The sequence below is a fragment of the Bactrocera oleae genome, chromosome 3, assembly GCF_042242935.1.
Source record: "Bactrocera oleae isolate idBacOlea1 chromosome 3, idBacOlea1, whole genome shotgun sequence".
Taxonomy (NCBI): domain Eukaryota; kingdom Metazoa; phylum Arthropoda; class Insecta; order Diptera; family Tephritidae; genus Bactrocera; species Bactrocera oleae.
The window spans coordinates 45,934,277-45,947,340 of NC_091537.1; positions in this window are offsets into that span (position 1 = coordinate 45,934,277).

Consider the following 13,064-nt stretch of genomic DNA (forward strand, 5'->3'; position numbering starts at 1 on the left):
CAAAGTCAACATTTAATTTTTATTTTTATTGGTAATTATGCTTTTTGACTGCGTTATGGAAAAACTTAATATTTTTTTATCGACATTTTATTTTCATTTAGATTAGAAAATTATCTCTAAGTTAAAATCTCAAATTAAGAGACTTATGACTGTATCAAAGTACTGGATTCCGATTTAAGATAAAAGAAATACATCCGATTCACAATTTAAAGTTACCGTTGATTATTATAAACAATAATATATTTTATTAGGAAAAAATACATGCATATTAATCCTAGTAGTAGGAAAGGATATTTAATAATGTTTGGTATTTACCAAAATTAATTTGTTTTTCCTAATACTGTCTAAAGCTGTGCAAGTATTGCATATGTGTTCCATGGATAATATAGTGACCAGCACCTTCTCAACGGCAGCCCAAAACCCTCTGTGTTGAGAAGTGATTTGCGTGTGCTCGATCTTTAAAGGTGGAAAATTATTGCTTGCTGCTGTGAGATGTTGTTGTGGTAGCATTTATTTTAACGTAGTTGGTATTTGTGTTGAGATTTCTTCCACTCTGCAACCTTGTTTTCATAAATATGTCGGCTTAACATTTTTCTGAAGTCATTTTAGTATTCGACCTCGTTAAGAAACGTGGAGGTAGATTCAAAGAACCTTGCCGCATTGCAATAATCTGAAGACAGCGGCGGCGGGTAGACTTAAGTGAAAATTCCTTTTGTGTTTTGCTGCAAGAGTTTGAGATTTATGGATGCCAGTGTTTGGAGAATTAAGTATATTTGAAAAAAGTTGTATCGTTGTTTCGTATATTCTTTCATTTATTGACGGTAAGCCACTTTCCCCTAAGATACATTTTGTTCGTGATGTAGGAAACGCGTTTAAGCTAGAACGAATTGCAGCGTGGTACGCGGCCTCCAACTGCTTTATATCGGTTTTCCAATAAGGATGGTATAATTTCTAAGTGTCGTTTCGTCCATTTTTAATATGTTAACAATTTCATCATGGAATGGTATACGCACGGCCAACGTTTACAAATTACTAAATTTTATTATAAAAATAATCGTTCTCCAAATGAAACTTTTCGTGTGCCTTTGCACTCACTCTCAATCTCACTTTCATCTGAGTAGTGCGGTGAATAAACAAAACTGTCGATTCCGGTGCGAAGAAAATCCACAAATTATTTATAAAAACCATTAAATTCACTTAAATAATCAGCTTTCGTGTCGTTTTTGGTCTGGTGGAATCATCGGTCCGTGTTTCTTTGGAAATGAAGCTGGTGACACCGTTACTGTCAATGAATGTATAGATCACCAACTTTTTAAGACCGCAATTAGAAGAAGTTGATCTTGACAACATCTGGTTCCAAGATGGGGCTACGTGCCACATAGCACATGCAACAACCGAATTATTGCGAGAAAAGTTTGGAGACTCAATAATTTGAAGAAATTGTGACATTGAATGGCCTCCAAGAAGGTATGATTTAACACCATTACACTTCTTCTTCTGGGTTATTTAGAGTCATTGGTTGTTTGTATCACCTAAAATTAATCGAGTTAGATATAGGCTTATATATATATAAATGATCAGGATGAAGAGACGAGTTGAAATCCGGGTGACTGTCTGTCCGTCCGTCTGTCCGCCCGTCCGTGCAAGCTGTAACTTGAGTAAAAATTGAGATATCTTTATGAAACTTGGTAAACATGTTTCTTGGTACAGTAAGTCGGTTGATATTGCAGATCGGCTAAATCGGACCACTGCCACGCCCACGAAACGCCATTAATCCGCAATAAGATATAAGACTGTTATTTGGTACACAGGATCACATTAGGGAGGGGCATCTGCAGTTAAAACTTTTTTTTTAAAAGTGGGCGTGGTCCCGCCTCTAATAGGTTTAATGTGCATATCTCCTAAACGGCTAATGCTATAATAACAAAATTCACTGAGAACAAATGCTTTTAGCACCTCTACCCACAGTGTGAAAATAGTTGAAATCGGGTGGCAACTTCGCCCACTCTCCATATAACGGTACTGTTAAAAACTACTAAAAGCGCGATAAATCAAGCACTAAACACGCCAGAGACATTAAATTTTATCTCTGGGATGGTATGAGATGACTTTATAGGAACCGCGTTCAAAATTAGACAGTGGGCGTGGCACAGCCCACTATTAGGTGAAAACACATATCTTGAGATCTGCTTAACCAATTTCAACAGAATTCGGTACATAACGTTATTTTCATATTTCTATGTTATAGTGCGAAAATGGACTACAACCACGGCTATTTCCCATATAACAGCATTTTCAATTCCATCTGATTCTTTCACTTTCCACTATGCATATCAAGCAACAATGATTATATCGTGGTAAAACTTTGCGTGAATAATACGTTTCAAGTATGCCACCTTGTGACCAAAAATTGTCTAAATCGAACTAAAACTGTTCAAGCCCCTAAGTACTAAATATGTTTACCCCAGTGCCTATAGTTGACCTTCTACCGAAAATATCAGCCAATGCACAAAGAAATCTCAAACGAGTATACCATTTGACTTTGCGAGAGTATAAAATGTTCGGTTACATCCGAACTTAGCCCTTCCTTACTTGTTTTTTAAATCATATCACTCATATTGGAAAACTCTTTATTTGTGTTCGTCCGTAAATCGGTAGGCCGTAATCCATTTTAGAGAGTATTATGGGTCTTGTGATACTCATAACTATATTGGTATGTATAAATGACCACTTGACAGAAGACTTTATTGTGATAAGTCTACTTGAAACCGATTTTCTAAAGTTAAGACAATGATATTAAAAAATTAACTTATTGTCGTAATACAATATTTATATTCTTAATGTTTTAAAGTTATTTTTAGAAGTTATCAAAGTCCTGTCGAAAGTTAGTGCGGGTTTTTACAAATGTGTAATAATTTACATATAGAATTGAGACAGATGCTTCGGAAAGGGAACCCCATTTCTTTAATTTTGTTGATTGAAGATATCATTAGTTGCCTGTGGATCTTTCAAGTTAGTGTAAATAAAAGCATCATAGGCACACATAGTTAGTTTAATATTTTTAATATTTAGACAGATTTCGGTGAGTTTATCGAACGCCTTGGGGTATGCTACTGTTAAGAGGGTTTACCTCAGAAAACGTATAATTAACGCGAACTCTGAACTTTCGGTGTTTCATAATTGCTTTTATGATCATAAAAGGTTTTGGACCAACCTTCCAGCCTGTAAGTTGGCTCAATACTACGGAATCGTGTCGGATACGAAATATTGCAGTTGCAAAAGTGGGTCGATTTTAATTTGTCTACTTCTAAAGGCAGTTTGATAATGTTTGATACGATTATTTTTTGTAGTGAACCAAATCATTCTTTTCGCAAAATTCGCAGTTTTTGATGAATGTGGGTAGCAATTCTTTACGAAGATGTTGTTGTAGAGGGATAGTAATTTTTGTTTGGCTATTGAAATCGCTTACCCGCAAAAACGGTTTGAGAAGCTATTGATATACATACACACTATATACCTTACATAGATCGGTTTCGTTTAAAGCTTGCAAAGCTATATGTATTAACTATATAATATGCATGGTTAATTTTTTATTTGATTGCTATGGTTGACAATGTTGAATTAGTATTAAAAATTTCGTGACGTATGTGTCTTTTTACCAGTACACATACCACTTGATTGTTAGTTTACATATTATGTAAATTAAGAAAAAAGACTATGTATTGTTTCAGATAAGAGGTTTTGTTAATATTTTTGATTTTTATAGTTTCTTTAGCTTTTAAAAATTTGGTGGCATTCTTTGGAGGAGGAGGGGTGTGGTTGGGAACAGTTATCGCAAAATGTGCGTTCACAGTCAGAAAGGAAATGGGGAGGGTGGGATTAATTTTCACAAAGAGAAGAGCGCTTTATGCCTAAAAATCTGGCAAGATTTGCATCGCATAGTAAGGGGAATATACCAGGGCTGCAAACGGGTTTTGAACCGAACAGCCTCGTTTTACTGGCTTTGAACCGAACCACGAACCAAATCGCTTTATTTCAAAATGCCGAAACCGAACTTGCAATGAAAAAATGGTTCGGTTCGGTTCAAAATTAAAATTTTCAATAAGTATTTTTAAGTTAAATAATACACGACGTGCTTAAATCGCATCCGGGTTCTCAGAAGGTTGACATATTTTTAAAGTCATTATTTAGTAAATAGTTAAGAAATGAGTGGGAATTCAGTATACAAAAGCTTTTTTTTTTACTAAAAATATTATAGGTACAAGTAAGTAAATACATTGCAATTTAATTTTTAATTCAAATGTTTTATATGATCGACTAAGTTGCGTGAAAAAACAATTACATCATCAAAATATACATGACGGAATTTTCCAATAAATTCTCTTAATACATTATCCATAGCTTGTTGGCATTCTTACAAATTCATATTTGTCATTATTTACTGAAAATGCAGTTTTCTCGATGTCCTCAGGCTTCGTTAAAATTTGGTGAAACCCCGATTCTAAATCGATTGTGGAGAAATACTGTGACCCTCCTAGATTTGAAAGTACAATATAACATTTGTATCTGGTATCGGATATGTATCCGAAATATAATAGTAATTTCATTTAGTTTTTTGAAATCTACTACCATTCTTAATTTTGCTGTGCCATTATCATTGATCCCTTTTTTGGTACCACTCAGATTGGAGAATTATAAGGACTTTTACTTGGTCGTAGAACTTCGTCTTTTAAAAAATTATCGATTTCTTTATTCACAAAAGCATTTGATGCTACAGGATACTGATACTGTTTACTCCAAATTGGAGTATTTCCTAGGTTCTTATTTCCGCACGAATATCCATTCGAAACGGTAAATTGATGTTTATTGAAGAAATCATTATTTTATTTCTTATTTTTTCCTCAAATATTAAATTTTTTCTTTATTTATGCCGGTATTTTCTTCGGCTGGTGCTTCAGAGAATTCTTCCTCCAAAGTAATTTTGTTTAGATAATTTTCTTTCTTGTCGGTAAGTACATCGACTGGCGTTGTAGAACTTTTTTGTTCCACATTATATTTTTATACTCTCGCTACCTGTTGCTACAGAGTATAATAGTTTTGTTCACCTAACGGTTGTTTGTATCACCTAAAACTAATCGAGTTAGATATAGGGTTATATATATATAAATGATCAGGATGAAGAGACGAGTTGAAATCCGGGTAACTGTCTGTTCGTCCGTCCGTCTGTCCGTCCGTGCAAGCTGTAACTTGAGTAAAAATTGAGATATCTTTATGAAACTTGGTAGACGTGTTTCCGCAATTAGATACAAGACTGTTACTTGGTATACAGGATCACATTAGGGAGGGGCATCTGCAGTTAAAATTTTTAGGCGTGGTCCCGCCTCTAATAGGTTTAATGTGCATATCTCCTAAATCGCTAATGCTATAATAACAAAATTCACTGAAAGCAAATGTTTTTAGCACTATTGACGGTGTGAAAATAGTTGAAATCGGGTGGCAACTCCGCCCACTCCCCATATAACGGTACTGTTAAAAACTACTAAAAGCGCGATAAATCAAGTACTAAACACGCCAGAGACATTAAATTTTATCTCTGGGAGGGTATGAGATGACTTTATAGGAACCGCGTTCCAAATTAGACAGTGGGCGTGGCACAGCCCACTTTTAGGTGTAAACCCATATCTTGAGATCTGATTAACCGATTTCAACCAAATTCGGTGCATAACGTTCTTTTCATGTTTCTATGTCATAGTGCGAAAATGGGCGACATCGGACTACAACCGCGCCTACTTCCCACATAACACCATTTTAAATTCCATCTGATTCTTTCACTTTCCACTTTGCAAATCAGGCAACAATGACGATTAAAGTATGCCACCTTGTGGCCAAAAATTGTCTAAATCGAACCAAAACTGTTTAAGCCCCTAAGTACTAAATATGTGGAACCCAGTGCCTATAGTTGACCTTCTTCCGAAAATATCAGTCAATCCACAAAGAAATCTCAAACGAGTATACTATTTGACTTTGCGAGAGTATAAAATGTTTAGTTACATCCGAACTTAGCCCTTCCTTACTTATTTACTTTTAATATTTCCTTTAATGCTTCCATCTTTTAAATTTCCTTTACTCTCATGTTGCTCAGATTCATTTCCTAAGCTAAATATGTCTTCTTCTTTTCATTATTTATTATCAACTTTTTTCTTTCAAGTTGATCACTGCATTAATTTCTTTCAGAAACTTGCATCCAATTAAAAAGTCTGCTTCTAAATTTTCGATTTCGTAAAAAATTTGTCTTTTACTAAATAGCGTAACAAAATGATAATAACGTCCATTATTAATTGTTTTTACTCTTTTATATAGATTTAATTCGTTTTTGTCTCATAAATTCCTGATTTTATATAGCAACATGTTGCTCCCGTATCTACTAGTATTTTAAAGTTTTGTTCATTAACCCTGTCATGTAAAAAAATATATGGCAGAGTTAGTTTTGATCTAAAAAATTATCCTCTTTATTATTATTTATCCTTTGTGCTTTATTTGGTGGTTGATTACTTAGTTGTGCGCTGGCATATAGTCGTTTATCTGTAGTATTTATTATTGTATTCTGTACATTATAATTTGGTCGGTTTTGTATTCGAATACTTGGATCGACATCCATTGGGATAGGTCTTGCCTGGATGTTTTGTTGTAAGGGCCTTTGGTTGTAGCCTCTTTGAAGTTGGGTTTGTGGAAACCGTAAATTATTATTGAAATTTCCGTTATTAGTATTTGTACGTTGTCTGTAGTAATTCGGATTTTTCCCGCATTGTGATGCGAAAACTGCTCGCATATTATTTGATTCTAATTTTTGTGATTTTGCCAACGCATTTGGCATTAGAATAAGTGCCCTGTCGCAAAATGCTCATCTCCTGTTCGATAATATGAGCTGGTCGCTTGTCCGCGTAAGCAAAATCGAGTCGTGCCAAAATGGCATCAAAATTAAGAAGCGTTCCGTGATTGGATAAAATGTCGTTAGCATCGTTTGTAATTTTATTTCTTAGTATAGTTAATGCAGCGAAATATCTACGGCTGCCCTTAAGCTCATTGCGTTCTTGGCTGATTCCATCCATCTAACGTATTTAGTTTGTTTTTCATTAAATTCTGGTAGTGACTTGACCACCTCAAGTGACTCATCACAATTGTTATGAGGATCGATCACTTCTATTTCATAATCAAAGACTGTAGTTGACTGTGCTAAATCCTGTAGTTCCCTTCGCAACTCCTCTACCTCCAATCTAAGAGAAGCATTTGTTGCAGTTATTAGTATAGCAACAAGATTCTCGTTCTCACTATTTAGAGTAATTTTTTATTATTTTAGTTTTTGTGTGTTCTAAATATGGTTGTCCTTGCAATGATAACAATAGTCAGGCCTTTCGTATTTTAGTGTACTTGAATTATTTACCATTAAAAATTTTCTTCTATGTTTTCATCTCTTAAGGTTTTTAAAATTTTATTCCATTTTTGTTGTTTTAAGTGTCTGTCATTTGTCATGGTTTTGGACAAACATTTTTATTTTTATTTTATTTATTAAACCTTTCAAAGTTTTAGACAAACAGTTTTTTAATATAGAAATTGATAGAATTGAGTTTATGTTATAAACCGGAGGGTTCCCCTTGCGGTGGTGAATCGCGGTTTCAAAATATTTGTTATATGGCTGGTCGACCCTTTATTTATAACATGTTTTTTGTTATAAATTTGAGTACTTGTAAGTTTCAGATTTACAATGCTCACAGTACTTAGGCTTAAAATATTTTATATTAGTGGGATTATTTCACAAAACTTTTACACAATTTTATTGTTATAAATTAAATAGTATATATCATATATATATTAAAGTATTAAGTTACTACATTTCGTCCTTTTTAAAGGGGTTTGATGATTGCTGTTTTAATTCCTTTGCCAGTGTTGATTGCTGATAGCTTCCCTGGTCGTTTTGTTTTTAATTAATTGTATCCCTCGTTGGCAACGCGTCGGCTTAGCGTGCAATGCCTTAATTCTTCTTTTTTGTGTTATTCTGTTTGTTCTAGTTTTTCTGTTATTGTAAATCATTTATTCACTTGTCGAATTTAGTAATTTTAATGTGATTGTAAAACATTTATTCACTTGTGGAATTTAGTAATTTTAAAGTCTTGTAAAACATTTATGCATACCTAAACTGCTAAAGCTATAATAACAAAATTCACTGAGAACAAATGCTTTTAGCACCTCCATCTACGGTGTGAAAATGGGTGAAATCGGGTGACAACCCCGCCCACTCCCCATATAACGGTACTGTTAAAAACTACTAAAACCGCGATATATCAAGCACTAAACACGTCAGAGTCATTAAATTTTAACACAGGAATCGTATGAGCTGACTTTATAGGAGCCGCGTTCGAAATTAGGCAATGGGAGTGGCAACGCCCACATTTATATTATTATAATATCCTTCTCATATTTCTGTGCCATAGTGCGAAAATGAGCGAAATCGGATTACAACCACGCCTATTTCCCATATAACACCATTTTAAATTCCATCTGATTTTTTCACTTTCCACTATGCAAATCAAACAACAATGATTGCTTCGGAATAATGCGTTTGAAGTATGCCACCTTGTGATAAAAAATTGTCTAAATCGAACCAAAACTATTCAAGTCCCTAGGTACTGAATTTGTTGACCCCAGTGCCTATAGTTGCCTTTTTACCGTAAATATCGGTCAATCCACAAAGAAATCTTAAACGAGTATACCGTTTGACTTTGCGAGAGTATAAAATGTTCGGTTACATCCGAACTTAGCGCTTCCTTACTTGCTAAGTTTTGTAAAACATTTATTCACTTAGTAATTGTAGTGTTGTTGGAGATTTCGTCCTTGTTTGTTTTTTTTTACTTTTCTCCTCCCGAGAGGATACTTGATTGTTAGATTTGCGGTTCCGAGACGCGTCACTGTGATTGTCCTTTCGGCTAGGGATACTTGTTATTTTTGCCCTCCTTTTTTTCCTAGGATATCATTTAACAAATGTAACACATGCCCCACGTTGGGCGCCAATTAACTTCCTTCGTTTAGGAAGTGTTAAAAAAATATAATTTTCCGCAAACGTGCGGAAGAAATCAAATATGATAGTTTGAGTGATCCTGATGGATAACTGGTCTCTTTATTTCTATTTACTCTTATTTATACAATTTTCTTATTTGCTTAATTCTTACAATAAGTGTCAGTTACAATATTCGCTTATTCAGTAATTGGTTTTATTGTCTTCAATTTATGGGTGGTCTTAGCTTAATGAAAAAGAAAAAGAATATTGATTACTTAAATAAGCAAAGATGCTTATTAAGAAGCTGTATTATTGCTAAGTGCAAAGATCCAGTTTTGTTTATAATTAGCGTAAGCCTACTGTGTGAAGGCTGCCGTTAACTTACATTTGTGTAAAAGGAACGCGAAAATAAAATTGTTCTAAAAAACAAATGTATTTTATATATATGTGGATACATATTGGCATACATATTTATGTTAATTTTAATTTTCATATATTTGGTTATGATTATCCGTTTTGAACGTATATTTTTTGGTTATATATACATTTGTGAATGTATGTGTAAATGCATACATGCAACGCGTTTTTGTAAAGTTTCGCTGAGAGTGCCTGGTATTATTATTATATATACTTGTATATATATTTGTAACTATATTATTTTATATGTATATTTTTAAAGAGCATATATAAGAGAAATGAGAAGAGCAAAAAGGTTGGGTTGCTATATATATTTATCGCGGGAAATGTGCCAATGTTTAAGAAAATATGTGTACATACATAAATGCCGATAATTGTATTGTTGTTTTTTTTTCTGCCGATTTCGATAAACTTTACTTATAAAATTGTTTTTGTATATTGTCTTGTGGTGACACGAATTGAGCGGGCAGGTATTTGAACAACAGTAATTTTTTTGGAATTTTTAGAATTAGTTTATCTATGTAAGTATGTACCATATGATCATGTAGGCATGTTAGAAAATATGTTACTTGAGGTTAATATATTTCGCGGCAAAGTTTTAAAGCCCAAAAATTTTGTTTTTAAATTATAGGTATATGCACATATGTATGTATGTATTTCTGTAATATGTTTAATTTTTTGTTTTCGTTAGCCTTTGCTTATGTGTTATAGGCGATCCTGCTTGTTGCTTGATTAACCCAAGGGGTATCGCTGGAAATATTGTAAGTAGGAATACTTGACTTAGCAAACATTTTTTTTTGTTTTTGAAAGAATATAACGGTGTGTTTGGAGACACAAAATAAGCTGAGGCAGATACCGTATATTGTTTTCTTTTTTTGTTTTTTTGCTCGGTTATTTGTTTCCAAGGAATTACCGATAAAACTGTAAATTAACATACATATGTACATATGTGCATAAAATGCCTCTATTTTCAAATTTAATTGGAATGGACTTACTTTTTTCCGCCAAGGGTTTTTGAGAGTAATACTTATGTATGCGTATGCTTCTTCTCGTTTTCCTCTATTTTCTTTTGTTTTTCTTGGTTCCGGCGTTTTTCCTGTGCGTTACTGTCCTCCTCTCTGCGTGCTTGGTGGATTTAATTTCCATGCTTTATATTGTTTTTTTCTCTTAGTTTGTGTTAAATCGCACCCGTTTTTAATTTTTGGTGATTTTTTGTATTAGTTTTGTATATCCTTTGATTTCGCGCCCGTTGTACAATTATATTTGTAATAATGTAACAATTGTAGTAATTTTATTTAACCCTTGAGTGCGGTGTTATACTCACTTGCAGTATTGCACTACTTTTAGTTAAAAACTCTTTAATTAATTTTTTAAACTCTTTAATTAATTTTACGTTAATATATATTTTGAAAATACTTTATAATATAATAAGTTCACTCTCACTTTTATTATACGCGACGAAAACCACTCTACGGGAACGTTTTAATGTAGAACCTTATAGGTCACGGATGAAATCGAAAAGAGAGCCCATCCCGGTCTGACTGGTCCCTATTGATCATTCGGGTGGTGGAAAAGACGTTGGTTGAAGTGTGGGTGTATAGTGTAGGTATATAGTGTGGTTGGTTAGTTGTATATGGTTGTGTTGGTGAGTGATATGGTGTATTGTAGGTGGTGTACGATGCTGCATTGTGTTATGTTGTGTTGTATGATGTTGTACGGTGGGTTGTGTGCTTAGTCGCGAAATGTCGCGGGATCAGAAGTCGCATGAACATATTGTATTCAGTAATGTTTACAATTCCATCATGGAAAGATGTACGCAAGAACAATGGTTAATGCTTAAAAATTATTAAACTTAATTATCAAAATAATCGTTCTCCAATTGCAACTTTTCGTGCGTTTTGCCAATTTATGGTCGTAATAATAGTTCACCTGTGGTCGTTATTCATCGAATTGTTCAAAACTTCAAGAGTACATTTTCTTCACATAATGTTGAATTGCCAATAAGGCAGAACTGTTCGAAGTAATGAAAATATTGCTGCCATTCAGGCAGCGTTGCTGAAGATCGCAATTTGTCGATTTTAAGGCGTTCTCAAGAATTGGAACTGTCTCAAACCATAACCTGGCTTTGGGGTTTGCATCCGTAAAAATTGTTCCCGCTCAAGTACCGAAGCCATTAGACCACCGTAAACGTCGTGAATTTGCTGATTTTGCCTTGAAAGAACTTGAAAACGAGAATGATATTTTTAAGAAAATCATCTTCTCCGCTGAGGCTCTTTTTCATCTGTCGATTCTGGTGAGAAGAAAATCCACAAATTATTCATGAAAACCATTACATTCAACTAAGTTGACGGTTTGGTATTGTTTTTGGTCTGGTGGAATCATCGGTCCGTACTTCTTTCGAAATGAAGCTGGTGACAGCGTTAGTGTCAATGGATGTATAGATCGATGATAACCAACTTTTTAAGGCTGCAATTAGAAGAAGTTAATCTTGAGAACATTTGGTTCCAACAAAGTGCCACACAGCACGTGCAACATACGAATTATTGCGAGAAAAGTTTGGCGATGCGATAATTTCAAGAAATTGTGACATAGAATGGTCTCCAAGAAGTTTTGATTTAATACCATTGGACTACTTTTTGTGGGGTTATTTGAAGTCATTCGTCCTTAGCATCAAAGCAAACTCTTTTCAAGCTTTAGAGGTCAATATTGAACATGCTATTCATGACATACGACTTGATTTAGTGGAAAAGTACTCCAAAATCGAAACTTTATCTGCAACAGAAGTTGTGGAGGCCATTTGAATGATGTTATATTCAGAACTTAGTTGTATCGATTGCACTTCATATTATATTGTTATATATATTGTTTTTTTGGACAAAAAATCATATCACTTTTATTGGAAAACCATAAATGATCAGAATGACGAGACGAGTTGAAATCCGGATGTCTGTCTGTACAAGCTGTAACTTGAGTAAAAATTGAGATATCGCAATGAAACTGTATAATCGGACCACTGATACGCCCACATAACGACACTAAACGAAAACCTGTAAAGTGCCACAACTAAGCACTAAATTAAGCTATATATCTGTAATTTGGCAGAGGTGACCGCAGAAGCAAGGGGGCACGTGTGGGCTTAAAATTTGAACCTAACCGCGATTCAGAGATACTCATAACCCGGTTCTTGAACCCGTAGAAGTATTTTCTGAGTGGTTTGAACCACTGAACCGAATTGCATCGAATTTTGTAGTGGTTTCCAGCCCTGGTATGTACTACGGGCGAACTAATACTTTGCACCAGGCGATGTAGATTTTGCTGGGTGTATTGTAATTGTTGAAAGTTAGCAACACAACTCCCGATGATAATAGTTTCCCATCATTATATTTTTTAAATTTATATACTTCTACCACTCTTTGGGAGGATATTTCTTGGATGATATCCTCATCTGTATCATTGTTGAGAAAAGGAGCATCCACAGTGCCCTTCACGTGGTTGAGTGATGTGTAGAGCGTGGCTGATAGGAGGCAATTGGTATATTTTTTGCTTGAGTTTATGAAATTGACTTACTAGTGAACAATGTACATAAGAATAATGA